The sequence below is a fragment of the Rutidosis leptorrhynchoides genome, chromosome 7 (assembly GCF_046630445.1).
Source record: "Rutidosis leptorrhynchoides isolate AG116_Rl617_1_P2 chromosome 7, CSIRO_AGI_Rlap_v1, whole genome shotgun sequence".
NCBI lineage: Eukaryota > Viridiplantae > Streptophyta > Magnoliopsida > Asterales > Asteraceae > Rutidosis > Rutidosis leptorrhynchoides.
In genome coordinates this window covers 30,626,379-30,648,903 of record NC_092339.1, presented here as the reverse complement: position 1 = coordinate 30,648,903, position 22,525 = coordinate 30,626,379, and positions in this window count along the sequence as shown.

The following is a 22,525-nucleotide window of genomic DNA, read 5'->3' as shown; positions in this document are numbered from 1 at the left end:
GATCTATCTTTAGGATTCGCGTCAATTAGGGTGTCTGTTCCCTAATTCTTAGATTACCAGACTTAATAAAAAGGGGCATATTCGATTTCGATAATTCAACCATAGAATGTAGTTTCACGTACTTGTGTCTATTTTGTAAATCATTTATAAAACCTGCATGTATTCTCATACCAAAAATATTAGATTTTAAAAGTGGGACTATAACTCACTTTCACAGATTTTTACTTCGTCGGGAAGTAAGACTTGGCCACTGGTTGATTCACGAACCTATAACAATATATACATATATATCAAAGTATGTTCAAAATATATTTACAACACTTTTAATATATTTTGATGTTTTAAGTTTATTAAGTCAGCTGTCCTCGTTAGTAACCTACAACTAGTTGTCCACAGTTAGATGTACAGAAATAAATCGATAAATATTATCTTGAATCAATCTACGACCCAGTGTATACGTATCTCAGTATTGATCACAACTCAAACTATATATATTTTGGAATCAACCTCAACCCTGTATAGCTAACTCCAACATTCACATATAGAGTGTCTACGGTTGTTCCGAAATATATATAGATGTGTCGACATGATAGGTCAAAACATTGTATACGTGTCTATGGTATCTCAAGATTACATAATATACAATACAAGTTGATTAAGTTATGGTTAGAATAGATTTGTTACCAATTTTCACGTAGCTAAAATGAGAAAAATTATCCAATCTTGTTTTACCCATAACTTCTTTATTTTAAATCCGTTTTGAGTGAATCAAATTGCTATGGTTTCATATTGAACTCTATTTTTTGAATCTAAACAGAAAAAGTATAGGTTTATAGTCGGAAAAATAAGTTACAAGTCGTTTTTGTAAAGGTAGTCATTTCAGTCGAAAGAACGACGTCTAGATGACCATTTAAGAAAACATACTTCCACTTTGAGTTTAACCATAATTTTTGGATATAGTTTCATGTTCATAATAAAAATCATTTTCTCAGAATAACAACTTTTAAATCAAAGTTTATCATAGTTTTTAATTAACTAACCCAAAACAGCCCGCGGTGTTACTACGACGGCGTAAATCCGGTTTTACGGTGTTTTTCGTGTTTCCAGGTTTTAAATCATTAAGTTAGCATATCATATAGATATAGAACATGTGTTTAGTTGATTTTAAAAGTCAAGTTAGAAGGATTAACTTTTGTTTGCGAACAAGTTTAGAATTAACTAAACTATGTTCTAGTGATTACAAGTTTAAACCTTCGAATAAGATTGCTTTATATGTATGAATCGAATGATGTTATGAACATCATTACTACCTTAAGTTCCTTGGATAAACTTACTAGAAAAGAGAAAAATGGATCTAGCTTCAACGGATCCTTGGATGGCTCGAAGTTCTTGAAGCAGAATCATGACACGAAAACAAGTTCAAGTAAGATCATCACTTGAAATAAGATTGTTATAGTTATAAAAATTGAACCAAAGTTTGAATATGATTATTACCTTGTATTAGAATGATAAACTACTGTAAGAAACAAAGATTTCTTGAGGTTGGATGATCACCTTACAAGATTGGAAGTGAGCTAGCAAACTTGAAAGTATTCTTGATTTTATGTAACTAGAACTTGTAGAATATATGAAGAACACTTAGAACTTGAAGATAGAACTTGAGAGAGATCAATTAGATGAAGAAAATTGAAGAATGAAAGTGTTTGTAGGTGTTTTTGGTCGTTGGTGTATGGATTAGATATAAAGGATATGTAATTTTGTTTTCATGTAAATAAGTCATGAATGATTACTCATATTTTTGTAATTTTATGAGATATTTCATGCTAGTTGCCAAATGATGGTTCCCACATGTATTAGGTGACTCACATGGGCTTCTAAGAGCAGATCATTGGAGTGTATATACCAATAGTACATACATCTAAAAGCTGTGTATTGTACGAGTACGAATACGGGTGCATACGAGTAGAATTGTTGATGAAACTGAACGAGGATGTAATTGTAAGCATTTTTGTTAAGTAGAAGTATTTTGATAAGTGTATTGAAGTCTTTCAAAAGTGTATAAATACATATTAAAACACTACATGTATATAAATTTTAACTGAGTCGTTAAGTCATCGTTAGTCGTTACATGTAAGTGTTGTTTTGAAACCTTTAGGTTAACGATCTTGTTAAATGTTGTTAACCCAATGTTTATAATATCAAATGAGATTTTAAATTATTATATTATCATGATATTATCATGTATGAATATCTCTTAATATGATATATATACATTAAATGTCTTTACAACGATAATCGTTACATATATGTCTCGTTTAAAAATCATTAAGTTAGTAGTCTTGTTTTTACATATGTAGTTCATTGTTAATATACTTAATGATATGTTTACTTATCATAGTATCATGTTAACTATATATATATATATATATATATATATATATCCATATATATGTCATCATATAGTTTTTACAAGTTTTAACGTTCGAGAATCACCGGTCAACTTGGGTGGTCAATTGTCTATATGAAACATATTTCAATTAATCAAGTCTAAACAAGTTTGATTTCTTAACATGTTGGAAACATTTAATCATGTAAATATCAATCTCAATTAATATATATAAACATGGAAAAGTTCGGGTCACTACAGTACCTACCCGTTAAATAAATTTCGTCCCGAAATTTTAAGGTGTTGAAGGTGTTGACGAATCTTCTGGAAATAGATGCGGGTATTTCTTCTTCATCTGATCTTCACGCTCCCAGGTGAACTCGGGTCCTCTACGAGCATTCCATCGAACCTTAACAATTGGTATCTTGTTTTGCTTAAGTCTTTTAACCTCACGATCCATTATTTCGACGGGTTCTTCGATGAATTGGAGTTTTTCGTTGATTTGGATTTCATCTAACGGAATAGTGAGATCTTCTTTAGCAAAACATTTCTTCAAATTCGAGACGTGGAAAGTGTTATGTACAGACGCGAGTTGTTGAGGTAACTCAAGTCGGTAAGCTACTGGTCCGACACGATCAATAATCTTGAATGGTCCAATAAACCTTGAATTTAATTTCCCTCGTTTACCAAATCGAACAACGCCTTTCCAAGGTGCAACTTTAAGCATGACCATCTCTCCAATTTCAAATTCTATATCTTTTCTTTTAATGTCAGCGTAGCTCTTTTGTCGACTTTGGGCGGTTTTCAACCGTTGTTGAATTTGGATGATCTTCTCGGTAGTTTCTTGTATAATCTCCGGACCCGTAATCTGTCTATCCCCCACTTCACTCCAACAAATTGGAGACCTGCACTTTCTATCATAAAGTGCTTCAAACGGCGCCATCTCAATGCTTGAATGGTAGCTGTTGTTGTAGGAAAATTCTGCTAACGGTAGATGTCGATCCCAACTGTTTCCGAAATCAATAACACATGCTCGTAGCATGTCTTCAAGCGTTTGTATCGTCCTTTCGCTCTGCCCATCAGTTTGTGGATGCTAGGTAGTACTCATGTCTAGACGAGTTCCTAATGCTTGCTGTAATGTCTGCCAGAATCTTGAAATAAATCTGCCATCCCTATCAGAGATAATAGAGATTGGTATTCCATGTCTGGAGACGACTTCCTTCAAATACAGTCGTACTAACTTCTCCATCTTGTCATCTTCTCTTATTGGCAGAAAGTGTGCTGATTTGGTGAGACGATCAACTATTACCCAAATAGTATCAAAACCACTTGCAGTCCTTGGCAATTTAGTGATGAAATCCATGGTAATGTTTTCCCATTTCCATTCCGGGATTTCGGGTTGTTGGAGTAGACCTGATGGTTTCTGATGCTCAGCTTTGACCTTAGAACACGTCAAACATTCTCCTACGTATTTAGCAACATCAGCTTTCATACCCGGCCACCAAAAATGTTTCTTGAGATCCTTGTACATCTTCCCCGTTCCAGGATGTATTGAGTATCTGGTTTTATGAGCTTCTCTAAGTACCATTTCTCTCATATCTCCAAATTTTGGTACCCAAATCCTTTCAGCCCTATACCGGGTTCCGTCTTCCCGAATATTAAGATGTTTCTCCGATCCTTTGGGTATTTCATCCTTTAAATTTCTCTCTTTTAAAACTCCTTGTTGCGCCTCCTTTATTTGAGTAGTAAGGTTATTATGAATCATTATATTCATAGATTTTACTCGAATGGGTTCTCTGTCCTTCCTGCTCAAGGCATCGGCTACCACATTTGCCTTCCCCGGGTGGTAACGAATCTCAAAGTCGTAATCATTCAACAATTCAATCCACCTACGCTGCCTCATATTCAGTTGTTTCTGATTAAATAAGTGTTGAAGACTTTTATGGTCGGTATATATAATACTTTTGACCCCATATAAGTAGTGCCTCCAAGTCTTTAATGCAAAAACAACCGCGCCTAATTCCAAATCATGTGTTGTATAATTTTGTTCGTGAATCTTCAATTGTCTAGACGCATAAGCAATCACCTTCGTTCGTTGCATTAATACACAACCGAGACCTTGCTTTGATGCGTCACAATAAATCACAAAATCATCATTCCCTTCAGGCAGTGACAATATAGGTGCCGTAGTTAGCTTTTTCTTCAATAACTGAAACGCTTTCTCTTGTTCATCATTCCATTCAAATTTCTTCCCTTTATGCGTTAATGCAGTCAAGGGTTTTGCTATTCTGGAAAAGTCTTGGATGAACCTTCTGTAGTAACCAGCTAGTCCTAAAAACTGGCGTATGTGTTTCGGAGTTTTCGGGGTTTCCCACTTTTCAACAATTTCTATCTTTGCCGGATCCACCTTAATACCTTCTTTGTTCACTATGTGACCGAGGAATTGAACTTCTTCCAACCAAAATGCACACTTTGAAAACTTAGCGTACAATTCTTCCTTCCTCAATACTTCTAACACCTTTCTCAAATGTTCACCGTGTTCTTGGTCATTCTTTGAGTAAATAAGTATGTCATCAATGAAAACAATGACAAACTTGTCAAGGTATGGTCCACACACTCGGTTCATAAGGTCCATGAACACAGCTGGTGCATTAGTTAAACCAAACGGCATGACCATAAACTCGTAATGACCGTAACGTGTTCTGAAAGCAGTCTTTGGAATATCATCTTCTTTCACCCGCATTTGATGATACCCGGAACGTAAGTCAATCTTTGAATAAACAGACGAGCCTTGTAGTTGATCAAATAAGTCGTCGATTCTCGGTAGTGTGTAGCGGTTCTTGATGGTAAGTTTGTTCAACTCTCGGTAGTCGATACACAACCTGAATGTACGATCTTTCTTCTTGACAAACAAGACAGGACCTCCCCACGGTGATGTGCTTGGTCGAATGAAACCACGCTCTAAAAGTTCTTGTAATTGGCTTTGCAGTTCTTTCATCTCGCTGGGTGCGAGTCTGTAAGGAGCACGAGCTATTGGTGCAGCTCCTGGTACAAGATCTATTTGAAATTCAACGAATCGATGTGGGGGTAATCCCGGTAATTCTTTCGGAAATACATCGGGAAATTCTTTTGCGACGGGAACATCATTGATGCTCTTTTCTTCAGTTTGTACTTTCTCGACGTGTGCTAGAACAGCATAGCAACCTTTTCTTATTAGTTTTTGTGCCTTCAAATTACTAATAAGATGTAGCTTCGTATTGCCCTTTTCTCCGTACACCATTAAGGGTTTTTATCCTTTTTCTCGTATAATGCGATTTGCATTTTTGTAACAAACGATCTCTGCTTTCACTTCTTTCAACCAGTCCATACCGATTATCACATCAAAACTCCCTAACTCTACTGGTATCAAGTCAATCTTAAATGTTTTGCTAACCAGTTTAATTTCTCGATTCTGACATATATTATCTGCTGAAATTAATTTACCATTTGCTAATTCGAGTAAAAATTTACTATCCAAAGGCGTCAATGGACAACTTAATTTAGCACAAAAATCTCTACTCATATAGCTTCTATCCGCACCCGAATCAAATAAAACGTAAGCAGATTTATTGTCAATAAGAAACGTACCCGTAACAAGCTCCGGGTCTTCCTGTGCCTCTACCGCATTAATATTGAAAACTCTTCCGCGGCCTTGTCCATTCGTGTTCTCCTGGTTCGGGCAATTTCTAATAATGTGGCCCGGTTTTCCACATTTATAACAAACTACATTGGCATAAATTGCTCCGACACTACTTGCTCCGCCATTACTCGTTCCGACACCATTTGTTCCTTTCGTTCTATTAACCCCTGGTCCGTAGACCTCACACTTCGCCGCGCTATGACCATTTCTTTTACACTTGTTGCAAAATTTGGTGCAGAACCCCGAGTGATACTTTTCACACCTTTGGCATAGCTGCTTCTGATTGTTGTTGTTGTTGCGGTTATTATTGTTGTTGGGATGATTGTTGTAGTTGTTGTTGTTGTTGTTGTTGTTGTTGGGCCGTTTGTTGTAGTTGCGATTGATGTTGCGATAGTTGGGATAATTATTGCGATTATTGTTGTAATTGCTGTTGTTGTTGTATTGGTGATTCTTATCACTGTTTTCCTCCCACTTTCTTTTGACTTGCTTCACATTGGCCTCTTCAGCAGTCTGTTCTTTAATTCTTTCTTCAATCTGGTTCACTAGTTTGTGAGCCATTCTACATGCCTGTTGTATGGAGGCGGGCTCGTGTGAACTTATATCTTCTTGGATTCTTTCCGGTAATCCTTTCACAAATGCGTCGATCTTCTCTTCCTCATCTTCGAATGCTCCCGGACACAATAGGCACAATTCTGTGAATCGTCTTTCGTACGTGGTAATATCAAATCCTTGGGTTCGTAACCCTCTAAGTTCTGTCTTGAGCTTATTGACCTCGGTTCTGGGATGGTATTTCTCGTTCATCAAGTGCTTGAATGCTGACCACGGTAGTGCGTACGCATCTTCTTGTCCCACTTGCTCTAGATAGGTATTCCACCATGTTAACGCAGAACCTGTGAAGGTATGTGTAGCATACTTCACTTTGTCCTCTTCAGTACACTTACTTATGGCAAACACCGATTCGACCTTCTCGGTCCACCGTTTCAATCCGATCGGTCCTTCAGTTCCATCAAATTCCAAAGGTTTGCAGGCAGTGAATTCTTTGTAGGTGCATCCTACACGATTTCCTGTACTGCTAGATCCAAGGTTATTATTGGTATGTAGCGCAGCCTGTACTGCGGCTATGTTTGAAGCTAGAAAAGTACGGAATTCCTCTTCATTCATATTCACGGTGTGTCGAGTAGTCGGTGCCATTTCCTTCAAAATTATCAAATGAAACAAGTTAATCATACAGAATATTAAGAGTAGTTAATAGTATTTCGTAGCATAATATGAACTCATTTATAAAAGCTTTTTCTTCATATTAGCGTTTTATAAGTTTAAATTCGGGTAGTACCTACCCGTTAAGTTCATACTTAGTAGCTAATATACAATTCAACTACTACAATTCTATATGAAAAACTGATTATAATAATATTTCGCCTTCAAACTTTTATACAATATTTTACAAACTTACAATACCGCTTATTTTACATAAAGCATGAAATATAGCACACAATAACTTTGATACAAGATAGTTGTGAAGATAATTCTAGCTAGTACACAAGTCGTTCAGCAAAGGCAATAAAGACACGTAATTCATACGTCCAGAAACAAGTCATGCATTCTGGTTTTACTAGGACTACTTCCCATCCTTGGTCTTGTGGAACATAACCGTTATGGCCGTTGATAAGACAGCGTGTTGTAACGTCGTCAAAGGGACGAGGGTTATGTAATGTCCAACAGTCCCGTAACAATCTAAAAACCTCATTTCTTACCCCAATTACCGACTCCGTCACTTGTGGGAACGTTTTGTTTAATAGCTGTAGCCCGATGTTCTTTTTCTCACTTTGGTGAGAAGCGAACATTACTAACCCATAAGCATAGCATGCTTCTTTATGTTGCATGTTAGCCGCTTTTTCTAAATCATGAAGTCCTATATTCGGATACATTGAGTCAAAATAATTTCTTAACCCGTTGCGTAAAATAGCATTTGGGTTCCCCGCAATATATGCGTCAAAGTAAACACATCGTAACTTATGGGTTTCCCAATGTGATATCCCCCATCTTTCAAACGAAAGTCTCTTATAAACCAAGACATTCTTGGAACGTTCTTCGAATGTCTTACAAACTGATCTCGCCTTAAATAGTTGTGCCGAGGAATTCTGACCGACTCTAGACAAGATTTCATCAATCATGTCTCCGGGTAGGTCTCTTAAAATATTGGGTTGTCTATCCATTTTGTGTTTTTATACTGTAAAATAGACAAGAGTTAGATTCATAAAAAAAATACTTATTAATACAAGCAATTTTTACATATATCATAAAGCATAAGCACACTATATTACATATAATACACCACATGAATACAACTATCTTATTCCGACTCGATTGTTTCTTCTTCTTCGGTTTTGGTTCGTTTTGCCAAGTTTCTAGGGATATATGATGTTCCCCTAATACGAGCCGTCGTTATCCACATTGGTTTAGAAAAACCTGGTGGTTTAGAGGTTCCCGGGTCATTGTTACAACTTAAGGACTTCGGGGGTTGACGATACATATAAAGTTCATCGGGGTTGGAATTAGATTTCTCTATTTTTATGCCCTTTCCCTTATTATTTTCTTTTGCCTTTTTAAATTCAATTGGGGTAATTTCTATAACATCATCGGAATTCTCGTCGGAATCCGATTCATCGGAGAATTGGTAATCCTCCCAATATTTTGCTTCCTTGGCGGAAACACCATTGACCATAATTAACCTTGGTCGGTTGGTTGAGGATTTTCTTTTACTTAACCGTTTTATTATTTCCCCCACCGGTTCTATTTCTTCATCCGGTTCCGATTCTTCTTCCGGTTCCGATTCTTCTTCCGGTTCCGACTCTTCTTCAAGTTCCTCTTCGGGAACTTGTGAATCAGTCCACGAATCATTCCAATTTACATTTGACTCTTCATTATTATTAGGTGAGTCAATGGGACTTGTTCTAGAGGTAGACATCTATCATATAATATCAAATGCGTTAAGAGATTAATATATCACATAATATTCACATGTTAAAAATATATAGTTTCCAACAAAATTTGTTAAGCAATCATTTTTCAAGTAAACACGGTCGAAGTCCAGACTCACTAATGCATCCTAACAAACTCGATAAGACACACTAATGCAAAATTCTGGTTCTCTAAGACCAACGCTCGGATACCAACTGAAATGTCCCGTTCTTATTGATTAAAAATGTTCTATATTAATTGATTTCGTTGCGAGGTTTTGACCTCTATATGAGACGTTTTTGAAAGACTGCATTCATTTTAAAACAAACCATAACCTTTATTTCATCAATAAAGGTTTAAAAAGCTTTACGTAGATTATCAAATAATGATAATCTAAAATATCCTGTTTACACACGACCATTACATAATGGTTTACAATACAAATATGTTACAACAAAATAAGTTTCTTGAATGCAGTTTTTACACAATATCATACAAGCATGGACTCCAAATCTCGTCCTTATTTAAGTATGCGACAGCGAAAGCTCTTAATAATCACCTGAGAATAAACATACTTGAAACGTCAACAAAAATGTTGGTGAGTTATAGGTTTAACCTATATATATCAAATCATAATAATAGACCACAAGATTTCATATTTCAATACACATCCCATACATAGAGATAAAAATCATTCATATGGTGAACACCTGGTAACCGACATTAACAAGATGCATATATAAGAATATCCCCATCATTCCGGGACACCCTTCGGATATGATATAAATTTCGAAGTACTAAAGCATCCGGTACTTTGGATGGGGTTTGTTAGGCCCAATAGATCTATCTTTAGGATTCGCGTCAATTAGGGTGTCTGTTCCCTAATTCTTAGATTACCAGACTTAATAAAAAGGGGCATATTCGATTTCGATAATTCAACCATAGAATGTAGTTTCACGTACTTGTGTCTATTTTGTAAATCATTTATAAAACCTGCATGTATTCTCATCCCAAAAATATTAGATTTTAAAAGTGGGACTATAACTCACTTTCACAGATTTTTACTTCGTTGGGAAGTAAGACCTGGCCACTGGTTGATTCACGAACCTATAACAATGTATACATATATATCAAAGTATGTTCAAAATATATTTACAACACTTTTAATATATTTTGATGTTTTAAGTTTATTAAGTCAGCTGTCCTCGTTAGTAACCTACAACTAGTTGTCCACAGTTAGATGTACAGAAATAAATCGATAAATATTATCTTGAATCAATCCACGACCCAGTGTATACGTATCTCAGTATTGATCACAACTCAAACTATATATATTTTGGAATCAACCTCAACCCTGTATAGCTAACTCCAACATTCACATATAGAGTGTCTACGGTTGTTCCGAAATATATATAGATGTGTCGACATGATAGGTTGAAACATTGTATACGTGTCTATGGTATCTCAAGATTACATAATATACAATACAAGTTGATTAAGTTATGGTTAGAATAGATTTGTTACCAATTTTCACGTAGCTAAAATGAGAAAAATTATCCAATCTTGTTTTACCCATAACTTCTTTATTTTAAATCCGTTTTGAGTGAATCAAATTGCTATGGTTTCATATTGAACTATATTTTTTGAATCTAAACAGAAAAAGTATAGGTTTATAGTCGGAAAAATAAGTTACAAGTCGTTTTTGTAAAGGTAGTCATTTCAGTCGAAAGAACGACGTCTAGATGACCATATAAGAAAACATACTTCCACTTTGAGTTTAACCATAATTTTTGGATATAGTTTCATGTTCATAATAAAAATCATTTTCTCAGAATAACAACTTTTAAATCAAAGTTTATCATAGTTTTTAATTAACTAACCCAAAACAGCCCGCGGTGTTACTACGACGGCGTAAATCCGGTTTTACGGTGTTTTTCGTGTTTCCAGGTTTTAAATCATTAAGTTAGCATATCATATAGATATAGAACATGTGTTTAGTTGATTTTAAAGGTCAAGTTAGAAGGATTAACTTTTGTTTGCGAACACGTTTAGAATTAACTAAACTATGTTCTAGTGATTACAAGTTTAAACCTTCGAATAAGATTGCTTTATATGTATGAATCGAATGATGTTATGAACATCATTACTACCTTAAGTTCCTTGGATAAACCTACTGGAAAAGATAAAAATGGATCTAGCTTCAACGGATCCTTGGATGGCTCGAAGTTCTTGAAGCAGAATCATGACACGAAAACAAGTTCAAGTAAGATCATCACTTGAAATAAGATTGTTATAGTTATAGAAATTGAACCAAAGTTTGAATATGATTATTACCTTGTATTAGAATGATAACCTACTGTAAGAAACAAAGATTTCTTGAGGTTGGATGATAACCTTACAAGATTGGAAGTGAGCTAGCAAACTTGAAAGTATTCTTGATTTTATGTAACTAGAACTTGTAGAATATATGAAGAACACTTAGAACTTGAAGATAGAGCTTGAGAGAGATCAATTAGATGAAGAAAATTGAAGAATGAAAGTGTTTGTAGGTGTTTTTGGTCGTTGGTGTATGGATTAGATATAAAGGATATGTAATTTTGTTTTCATGTAAATAAGTCATGAATGATTACTCATATTTTTGTAATTTTATGAGATATTTCATGCTAGTTGCCAAATGATGGTTCCCACATGTATTAGGTGACTCACATGGGCTGCTAAGAGCTGATCATTGGAGTGTATATACCAATAGTACATACATCTAAAAGCTGTGTATTGTACGAGTACGAATACGGGTGCATACGAGTAGAATTGTTGATGAAACTGAACGACGATGTAATTGTAAGCATTTTTGTTAAGTAGAAGTATTTTGATAAGTGTATTGAAGTCTTTCAAAAGTGTATAAATACATATTAAAACACTACATGTATATACATTTTAACTGAGTCGTTAAGTCATCGTTAGTCGTTACATGTAAGTGTTGTTTTGAAACCTTTAGGTTAACGATCTTGTTAAATGTTGTTAACCAATGTTTATAATATCAAATGAGATTTTAAATTATTATATTATCATGATATTATCATGTATGAATATCTCTTAATATGATATATATACATTAAATGTCTTTACAACGATAATCGTTACATATATGTCTCGTTTAAAAATCATTAAGTTAGTAGTCTTGTTTTTACATATGTAGTTCATTGTTAATATACTTAATGATATGTTTACTTATCATAGTATCATGTTAACTATATATATATATATATATATATCCATATATATGTCATCATATAGTTTTTACAAGTTTTAACGTTCGTGAATCACCGGTCAACTTGGGTGGTCAATTGTCTATATGAAACATATTTCAATTAATCAAGTCTTAACAAGTTTGATTTCTTAACATGTTGGAAACATTTAATCATGTAAATATCAATCTCAATTAATATATATAAACATGGAAAAGTTCGGGTCACTACAAAAGTGTTCCTAAAAGTCCCAAATTTTTAGCTTAAGTATATTTAATTATTTCACTCATTAACTGTTTGAAACCTGATCAAAAAAGTTCACTAATTATTTATTTTCTGTTCCAATTAATATGTAGGAGTACTTATATTTAAACTAAAAAGGTAAAAATATTTTCATCAAACCTAAAATCGTCGTAATCAATTTACAGTCTAACTTTTATTTTAAATCTTCTTAAACTCATATTAGATCTATATGAACACTAGCGAAATGTCAACCGAGTGTTACTGACGTTTACTAATTAAGCTCGAAATCATTTATTTTCCATATACTATATTTATATATAAATACATTTTAATATCAAGTTTTATTATATAACTAAATATATATATATATTTCCAAATAAATATATTTACAATTAACATTCATGTATATATACATATATATATGTATCTATTTACAAATAGTTGTTCGTGAGTTGTCGAGAACAGTCGAAGGTCAATTGAATATATGAGACAGTTCAAAATTTTTGAGATCCAACCTAACAGACTTTGCTTATCGTGTCAAAAATATTAAATCGTATCGAGAGTTTGTTTTAAAATTAGTCGAAATTTTCCGGGTCACTACATAAACTAACAACAAAATTCGGCCATAACCCGTTAATATCAAAAAGCCTCAATTTTGCTCAAGAACACAAACCCTAGATTACTCAAAATTTAAAATTTAAGGCTTCTAATCATGTTAAATAGCATCAACCTAGGTTATACAAGCATAATACACAATCAATTTGACCATAATTAAACTAGAAATCATCAAAATCAAATTAGGAATAAATTTATTCAAGAACACTAATAATTCAAATTAAAGAGTGTTTAGATGTAGAAATTACCGATCTCCTTGAGTAACTTCTTGGTAGGATCCTTCTCAACATGATTTTAGCAAAAAATTTGATGTTTAACGGTGAAAAATTTCGATTTTGAGAGCGTTTTTGTGGGTTTTTTCGCAGAAAAATGAGTGTGGTGTGTTGGGGACTGGTCTGTTTGACCTGTTAACCCATCTGGGTTTTGCTACCTCTGCGAGTGCGGATATGGGCCCCTTTAAAGTACCGCGAGTGCGTTTTTTTTAATATAAAAACCTTTAACTAATAAAACATATATTAATAAATTTTAAAAATTTGTTTCTTTTAAGAATGAGGGCGTTTCAGATCGTTGACCTAGTCCGTCTCTTAACAAAGTTTTAAATTTTGTTATTTTTTAAGCGTCGTTTTAAAAGCAAAGATTTTTGGGTTTTTTTTTTTTTTTAATGTTTTTGGCATACTTTAATTCAATAAGATTAAAAATAATGATAATAAAATTTCTCGTCCCTCCCTTGGGTAAAGCAATTTCGGTACAACGACCTAGTTTTCAACTTATGACGAATTTTTAGAAATCACATTTTTAACTTAATGAAATAAAGTAATTTTTTTTTAAAATTCACACCAAACTTAAATTTAAAATACATAAAATTAAAAATTCATATAAATATCATTTTTATACATACAAACTTATATTAAAAATATTAATTTTTCAAATATTTACAAACTTAAATATATTGATTTTAAAAAGTTTACAATATTAATTTAATATTTATATATTAATTTTAAAAACAAGGTAAAAATTTAAAATTAAAAATCTTTTTTATCTTTTATCCCACTTTAATCAATCAAATATTATCAAAAATATACGCCCCTCTTTTCGGTAAAGTAATTTTAGTTTCATAACCTAGTTTTACTCCTGACGAATTTTCGAAATATTTTGGGTTGATTGATTAAAGATATTTATACCTTCAGAATAAACGGTAAATTTCACAGTGATGTAATAAATTTTTGTATGATATTAATAATTTCGGTTACGCATACCTAATTTTATTGAATACCAATTTAATACTTTATAGCGAACGATTCAGCGTTTATTATCAAAAGGTTAAAAGCAATAAAAATAAAAATTTAAAAACTGTACATACTTACCTGTGAGATAGAATTCTCAGAGACCTGCTTTAGCCGACTCATAGGAGAGTCGTGTGATTTGATTTTCCATAGCTACATAAGCGTAACCTCAATTCTTCAATATCTTATCTTCTAAACATATAAACGGTCCTTCTCTGCATAGAGTAACAAATTTGGTATTTGAATATGTTTGATTATTTGAACATTTACCTTTGTGTGACCATTTTCCGCATTTATAACATCTTTCAAGATGTAGTGCTCTTCTTTTTGTTGCGGATTTTGATTTTCCTTTACCAAAATGTATTTTATGATGATCTTTTCTTACTCCGTCTATTTTGCCTCTTATGAATGATACCAGTTCACTTGGAAGTGTGTCATTATTACGTTTAGTAATCATAGCGTGTAGCATTAGACCATGGTTCAAATCAAAGGAATTCTTCATCTCGTAAAACCTATAAAAAATAAAAATTCAGAATGGGGGGAGAAGACTAGTTCTTTAGGGTCTGCTAGGGAAAGATCATTCGGATTCCATTCTCGAAAACTACACGAAAACAGAATATCTAACTCTAACAGAAATATATATTACCCTAAGAAAATTTGAACCTTCCCACACTTAGTTAGCTGTGGTGTCGAAATTGTGATTAACTTCATCTTCAACTTCCATCGGATTATCTATGTAATGTTTAACTCTGTGACCATTAACTTTAAATTCAACTCCATTTGAATTTATTAACTCTATTGTTCCGTACGGAAAAACTCTTTTGACTATGAATGGTCCAGACCATCTTGATTTCAATTTTCCAGGAAATAGCTTGAATCGTGAATTGAAAAGAAGAACTCTGTCTCCTTCTTTAAATTCTTTTGAACTTCTGATTCTTTTATCATGCCATTTCTTCGTTCTTTCCTTATAGATTAACAAATTTTCATATGCTTATTGTCTTAATTCCTCTAATTCGTTTAATTGACTTAAATATAGACGTCCAGCTTCATGCAAATCAAGATTACATGTCTTCAAAGCCCAAAATTCTTTGTGCTCAATTTCTACTGGAAGGTGACATGCTTTTCCGTAAACGAGTCTAGAAGGTGTGGTTCCAATTGGTGTTTTGTAGGCTGTTCTAAAAGCCCAGAGTGCATCCTCCAATTTCATGGACCATTCCTTCGGATTTGATCCTACGGTTTTCTCTAGAATACGTTTTAAAGCTCGGTTAGTATTTTCAACTTGTCCACTTGTTTGTGGATGATAAGCGGTTGAGATTTTATGAGTTACTCCATATCTTTTGAGAACTTTCTCAAGTTGATAAGTACAAAAATGAGTACCCCGATCACTTATTAAAGCTTTCGGTGTTCCGAACCTAGCAAAAAGACATTTTAAGAAGTTGACTACAACTCGTGCATCGTTAGTTGGGAGAGCTTGTGCTTCCGCCCATTTAGATACATAATCAATGGCAACGAGAATGTAGAGATTATTTTGAGATTTTGGAAATGAACCCATAAAGTCAATACCCCAAATGTCAAATACTTCACATACTTGAATGACATTTTGTGGCATTTCATCACGTTGACTTATTTTTTCAGCCCTTTGACAAGCATCACAGGATTTGCAAAGAAGGTGTGCGTCTTTGAAAATTGTAGGCCAATAGAATCCAGCATCGTAGACTTTTCTTGCTGTGAGTTGAGGCCCATAATGCCCTCTTATTGGTCCTGTGTGACAATGGTTTAAGATTTGACTGGATTCATCTCCGAATACACAACGGCATATTATTCCATCGGGACAACTTTTAAACAAATGTGGATCTTCCCAGAAATAGTGTTTTATATCACTAAAGAATTTCTTTCGTTTTTAGTACGACAATCCTTTTTCAAGGAATCCACATACTAAGTAGTTTGCATAGTCTGCAAACCATGGAATTTCATTATAATCTATCTTCAATAGATATTCATCAGGAAAGTTATCTTGTATGGCCGATTCATTTAGAACTTCTAATTCAGGATTTTCAAGACGAGAAAGATGATCAGCTGCGAGATTTTCTGCTCCCTTTTTATCTCGGATTTCAATATCGAACTCTTGTAAGAGTAAGATCAAACGAATTAATCTTGGTTTGGCATCTAGTTTCAAAAATAGGTATCTAAGAGCAGAATGGTCAGTATAGACCACCGTTTTAGCTAGAACGAGATATGAACGAAATTTGTCAAAAGCAAAGACAATAGCAAGGAGTTATTTTTTAGTAGTTGTGTAATTCGTTTGTGCTCCTTGTAACGTCTTACTAGCGTAATAAATAGGTTGAAATTGTTTTTCAATCCTTTGTCCTAAAACGGCTCCCATTGCAAAATCACTTGCATCGCACATGAGTTCAAACGGTAGATTCCAATTTGGAGTTATCATGATCGGTGCATTAGTGAGTTTTTCTTTAAGAATATTAAAAGATTTGATGCATTCATCAGAAAAGATGAATGAAGCATCCTTTTCTAGGAGTTTATTCATAGGAGTGGCAAATTTAGAAAAATCTTTTATGAAACGTCGGTAAAAACCGGCATGCCCTAGAAAACTCCTAACTCCTCTAACATTGGTGGGATATGGAAGCTTAGCAATTACATCTACTTTAGCTCTATCCACTTCAATTTCTTCCTTTGAAATTTTATGACCAAGAACGATGCCTTCTTTAATCATGAAATGACATTTCTCCCAATTAAGAACTAGATTTGATTGTTTGCATCTAATAAGCATTCGTACAAGATTAACTAGACATGTTTCAAAAGTATCACCGAAGACTGAAAAGTCATCCATGAAAACATCCATGCATTCTTCTATCATGTCGTGAAAAATCGCCACCATGCATCTTTGAAAGGTTGCAGGGGCATTGCAAAGTCCAAATGGCATGTGTTTGTAAGCAAAAGTACCATAAGGGCACGTGAATGTGGTTTTCTCTTGGTCCTCGGGTGCTATTGGGATTTGAAAATATCCGGAAAAACCGTCAAGAAAACAATAGTAACTATTTCCGGCTAATCTTTCTAACATTTGATCAATGAAAGGTAAGGGAAAGTGATCTTTTCTGTGGTGTCATTTCATTTTCTATAATCAATACAAACACGCCATCCTGTTACAGTCCTAGTAGGAATAAGCTCATTTTTTTTATTTGTGATGAAAGTCATGCCACCCTTCTTAGGTACGCATTGAACTGGGCTTACCCATGGACTATCAGAGATTGGATAAATTAAACCTGCATCTAGCAGATTAATAATTTCTTTCTTAACAACATCTTCCATATTTGGATTTAGTCTTCGTTGTCGTTGCACATATGTTTTATGGCCTTCTTCCATAAGGATTTTATGTGTGCAATACGAAGGACTTATTCCTTTAATATCATGAATCTTCCATGCAATAGCTGGTTTATGAGCTTTTAGCACAGAAATGAGTTTAGATTTTTCATTTTCAGTAAGAGAAGACGATATTATTACAGGTAATTTAGATTCACCATGTAAATAAGCATATTCCAAATGGTTTGGAAGTGGCTTTAACTCTAATGTCGGTTTTTCTTCTATCGATGATTTGTATCGATATCTGTCTTCCTCTTTTAGCATTTGAATTTCTTCTGTTGTTGGTTCATAATCATTAGCCATAAGTGCGGCTAATATTTCAGCTTCATCAATTGGTTCAGTTCTTTCTCCTAACGAACATTCTCCCGTTCCTTGTAATTCTGGAAATTCTTCTAACAATTCTGCATGTGAATCTATAGTTTGAATATAATAACATGTATCATCTGCAGATTGCGGTTGTTGCATAGCTCTATCAACAGAAAATGTAACACTCTCGTCCTCTATACTTAGGGTCAGTTTCTTACCGAACACGTCTATTATTGCTTTAACCGTGTTTAAGAATGATCTTCCTAATATGAGAGGAACTCGAGAATCTTCTTCCATGTCTAGAATAACAAAATCTACTGGAAATACTAAAGTACCAATTTTAACTAGCATGTTTTCCATTATCCCTCTAGGATATTTTACTGATCGATCAGCTAGTTGTATGCTTATTCGTGTTGGTTTCAATTCTCCAAGGTCTAGTTTAGAGTATAGTGAATACCGCATTAAATTTATACTAGCACCTAAGTCTGCCAATGCTTTTATTGAACTAAGACTACCCAGAAAACATGGAATTGTGAAACTTCCTGAATCAGATAATTTTTCTGGTATCTTATTCAACAGCACTGCAGAGCAATTAGCATTCATTGTAACAGCCGAGAGTTCTTCCATTTTCTTTCTATTTGTGATTAGATCTTTCAAGAATTTAGCATATCTAGGCATTCCTGAAATTACAACAATGAAAGGAAGATTTACATTTATCTGTTTAAACATATCCAAGAATTTGGATTGCTCGGCTTCAAGTATCTCTTTTCTCATTTTACTCGGGTAAGGAAGTGGTGGTTGGTATGGTTTAACATAAGGTTTAGCCTTAACTGTGTTATCTTCATTAACCTTTTCAACTACCGGTTCTTTTTCCTTATCTTGATCAGGTTATGGTTCTTGTGGAGTAGGAATAGCTTCATCAGAAGTTACAGGTATTTCAGGTGGTTTAAGTGTTGTACCACTTCTTGTGATAATGGCTTTAGCTGTTTCATTCTGGAGGTTAGCATTTGTATCACTAGGTAGACTTTTCGGTTTTCTTTCACCTATTAACCTTGCTAGGTTACTTACTTCTTGTTCCAAGTTTTGAATAGAAGCTTGTTGATTTCTAAATGCTTGAGCATTTTGTTCATTAGTTTGTTTTTGAGATGTGAAAAACTGCTTTTGAGTTTCAACTAGCTTCGTCATTATATCTTCTAAATTCGGCTTTTTATCATCGGTTTGTAGTGGTTTGTTTTGAAAATTAGCTCTTTGCTGGTTGTAAGTATTGTTAGATACTTGTTGATTGCTAGGACCTTATTGGTTGTTGTATGGAACATTTCTGTTATAATTCTGGTTTTGATTGTAGATCGGTCTTGGCGGTTGATAATTATTCTGATAATTATTTCCAGGCCTTTGGTTTATGTATGAAATATTCTCTCTTTGTTCCATTGTTAATTCAATACTAAGACAATCTTTTGTCAAATGTGGTCCTCCACACTGCTCACAACTAATTTGTATTGAGTGAATATCCTTAGTCATCTTTTCCATTCGTCTCTCGACAGCATCTATCTTTGCGGAAATGGAATCTAAGTCATGGCTAGAATCGGCTCTAGCTGCTTTAGATGATCTAACGATATCTTTTTCTTGGTGCCACTCATGTGAGTGGGAAGTAGTGTTATCAATAATTTTGTAAGCATCAGTTTCGGTTTTCTTCATAATGGAACCACCAGCTGCTATATCTATGTCTTTCCTTGTAGTGATGTCGCATCCTTGGTAGAATATTTGTACTATTTGACAGGTGTCTAAACCATGTTGCGGACATCCTCTTAATAACTTTCCAAATCTTGTCCACGCCTCATATAGAGTTTCATTTGGTTTCTGTGTGAACGTAACAATTTCTCCTTGAAGTCTTACGGCTTTAGATGCTGGAAAGAATTGTTTAAGAAATTTTTCAACTAAAACGTCCCATGTATCAATCGCCCCTTCAGGTAATGATTCCAACCAATCTTTGGCTTCTCCCTTTAAAGTCCAGGGAAATAACATGAGATATATCTGTTCATCCTCAACTTCTCTTATTTTAAATAGAGTGCAGATCCTATTAAAGGTACGAAGAAGTTCATTTAGATCTTCCTTCGGTGCACCACTAAATTGGCATTGATTAGTCACCATGTGTAGAATTTGTCCTTTGATTTCATAATCTGGCGCATTAATGTCAGGATGAGTAATTGCGTGACCTTGGCCAGTGCGTTTAGCTCTCATTCGGTCTTCCATACTTAAAGGTTCTAGATTCTCCATAATTGAATTTGTTGAATAGGAATCACTAGAGGATTCTGATTTAATGGTTCGTTCCTCAACAATCTCTGTTTGAATGATTGGTGGTTCCGGAGGAAAGTTTAGTGGTTCATGATCTATGAATCGTCCCTGAATATTCTCCGGATTCTCAATTGTGAGGTCGGGTTCAAAAAATGGATTATCGGAAATTTGAACTGGAGTACTTGGTTGACTGGATGACGATTCTAAAGAAAAATCAACGGCGGTAATATTTGCTAAATGTCTTGATCTAGTTACAGGTGGTGAACGTACAAAAGGTGGTGAACGTCTTGCTCGGTGCATTCACTGAATATCCTATTAGTTTTTAAAAGGAAAGAAAAATTATATAATTTATCCAATTAATAGACTTTTCTGATTTTGCCCACGTTTCGAATTGCCAAAAGATGCAGCAGAGGGGCAGGATTCGTTTGGTCTTAATATAATTGAGGACTGTTTGGCTCCAATAACCCGGTCCACGTACAAATCCAACTATTACTACGAACCATAAAAGTTTGATGTCTATCAATTTAACCACTTAAAATAAATTTTCGTAATTTTAAAAAATTTAGATAAGAAGTAGAAAAAATTCTAAGTCCTAAAAACTAGAATGACGAGAAATAAGAAAGAAAAAGAGCGTGTCGGAAAAAGATCGAAAAATAAAAATAAGAAAGAAAAAGAGTGACTTATAGAACTTAAAAACACTAGACTAACCCAACCTTATTACTATCACTAACTTAAAATTATAATCGCAAATTGAGATTACTAATTGGAATGATAATTGATACATAGGTAAAAGGTGTCTAAAAATATTAAAGCTTACAAGTAAAACTATATCCCAAATGGCAATAACTTAAAAAGAAACTAAAACTTAAAAAGGCGTCGCAAAATTCTAAAGTACCTAAATCTTAGTCTAAAGAAAAGGCACTTAAGGGATTTTACGGCAAAGCCTAAAAATCTAGAAGCAAAAAAAAATTAACTATGGCAAAAACTATATCTTAAAACTAAATACGAGCGAAAAATACAAATATTACGCTAAAACAATTAAAAAGGGACAAAATATAAAAATATACAAAAAGTTGTAAAAATTACAATTTTTATAAAAATATTATTTTTATATTATTTATCTTATTAAACTATTAATTTTTATATATAATAAAACTAATTAAAATTTAAAATACAATTTAATTTAAAAACTTAAACTAATTATAATAATAATTAAGTAATTAGGGTTTATTAATAATAATAATAATTATCCGTAATAAATGCTGATTAGGGTTTCTGTCGGTGTCAGGGTGGCTCCGCGAGTCGCGGTATTCGAAGCTGCAAACTCCGCGAGTCGCGGGATATGAAAATTCAGATGACAGGCTGGTTTCGACAGGTTTCGTTTTTCTTTTTCTTTTTTTATATTTTCTGTTTAAATATTTAAATAAAATATTTATAAAAACTAAATAAAAACATATGTTTTAAAAACTAAAATAAAAATAGAAATACTTTATAATAAAAATCTTAAAACTAGATTTATATATTTTTTTTTCGGTTTTTAATTTTATGTTCTAAATAAACACAAAATATTTAAATAAAACTTATATTTTTATAAAATAAAAATAAAGAAACTTTATAAAACTTAAATATTTAATAAACTCTTAAAAATATTTATATTTTTGTTTTTCTTTTCTATGTTTTCGAATATTTAAAACGTATTTTTACAAAAATGTATTTTTATAAAAGTAAACTAAAAATAAAAATCTTTTTTTTATAATTATTTGCGTTGCGCTTTCGGCGTTTAAGAGTCCCCGGCAGCGGCGCCAAAAATACTTGATGTTAAAGCTAAGGGGTATAAAATACTATTAAATTTTACAAGGAAATACTATTAAATACGATACAATTTTACACAAGATATTTATTTATTTATTTATTTATTGAATGGATATACTTAAACCTTGCTACAACACTTATAGGCAGTGTACCTAATCGTACAGTAGTGTAGTTTTTAGTAAGTCCAGTTCGTTCCACAGGGAATCTTTTTCACAAAGCTTAACGCTATATTAGTTTAAATTTATAAAAATACAAATATATATATAAGTAATATTATTATTATAAAGGGGGGTTTTTACCGTTTAATGACCGGTTTGTCAATTTTATA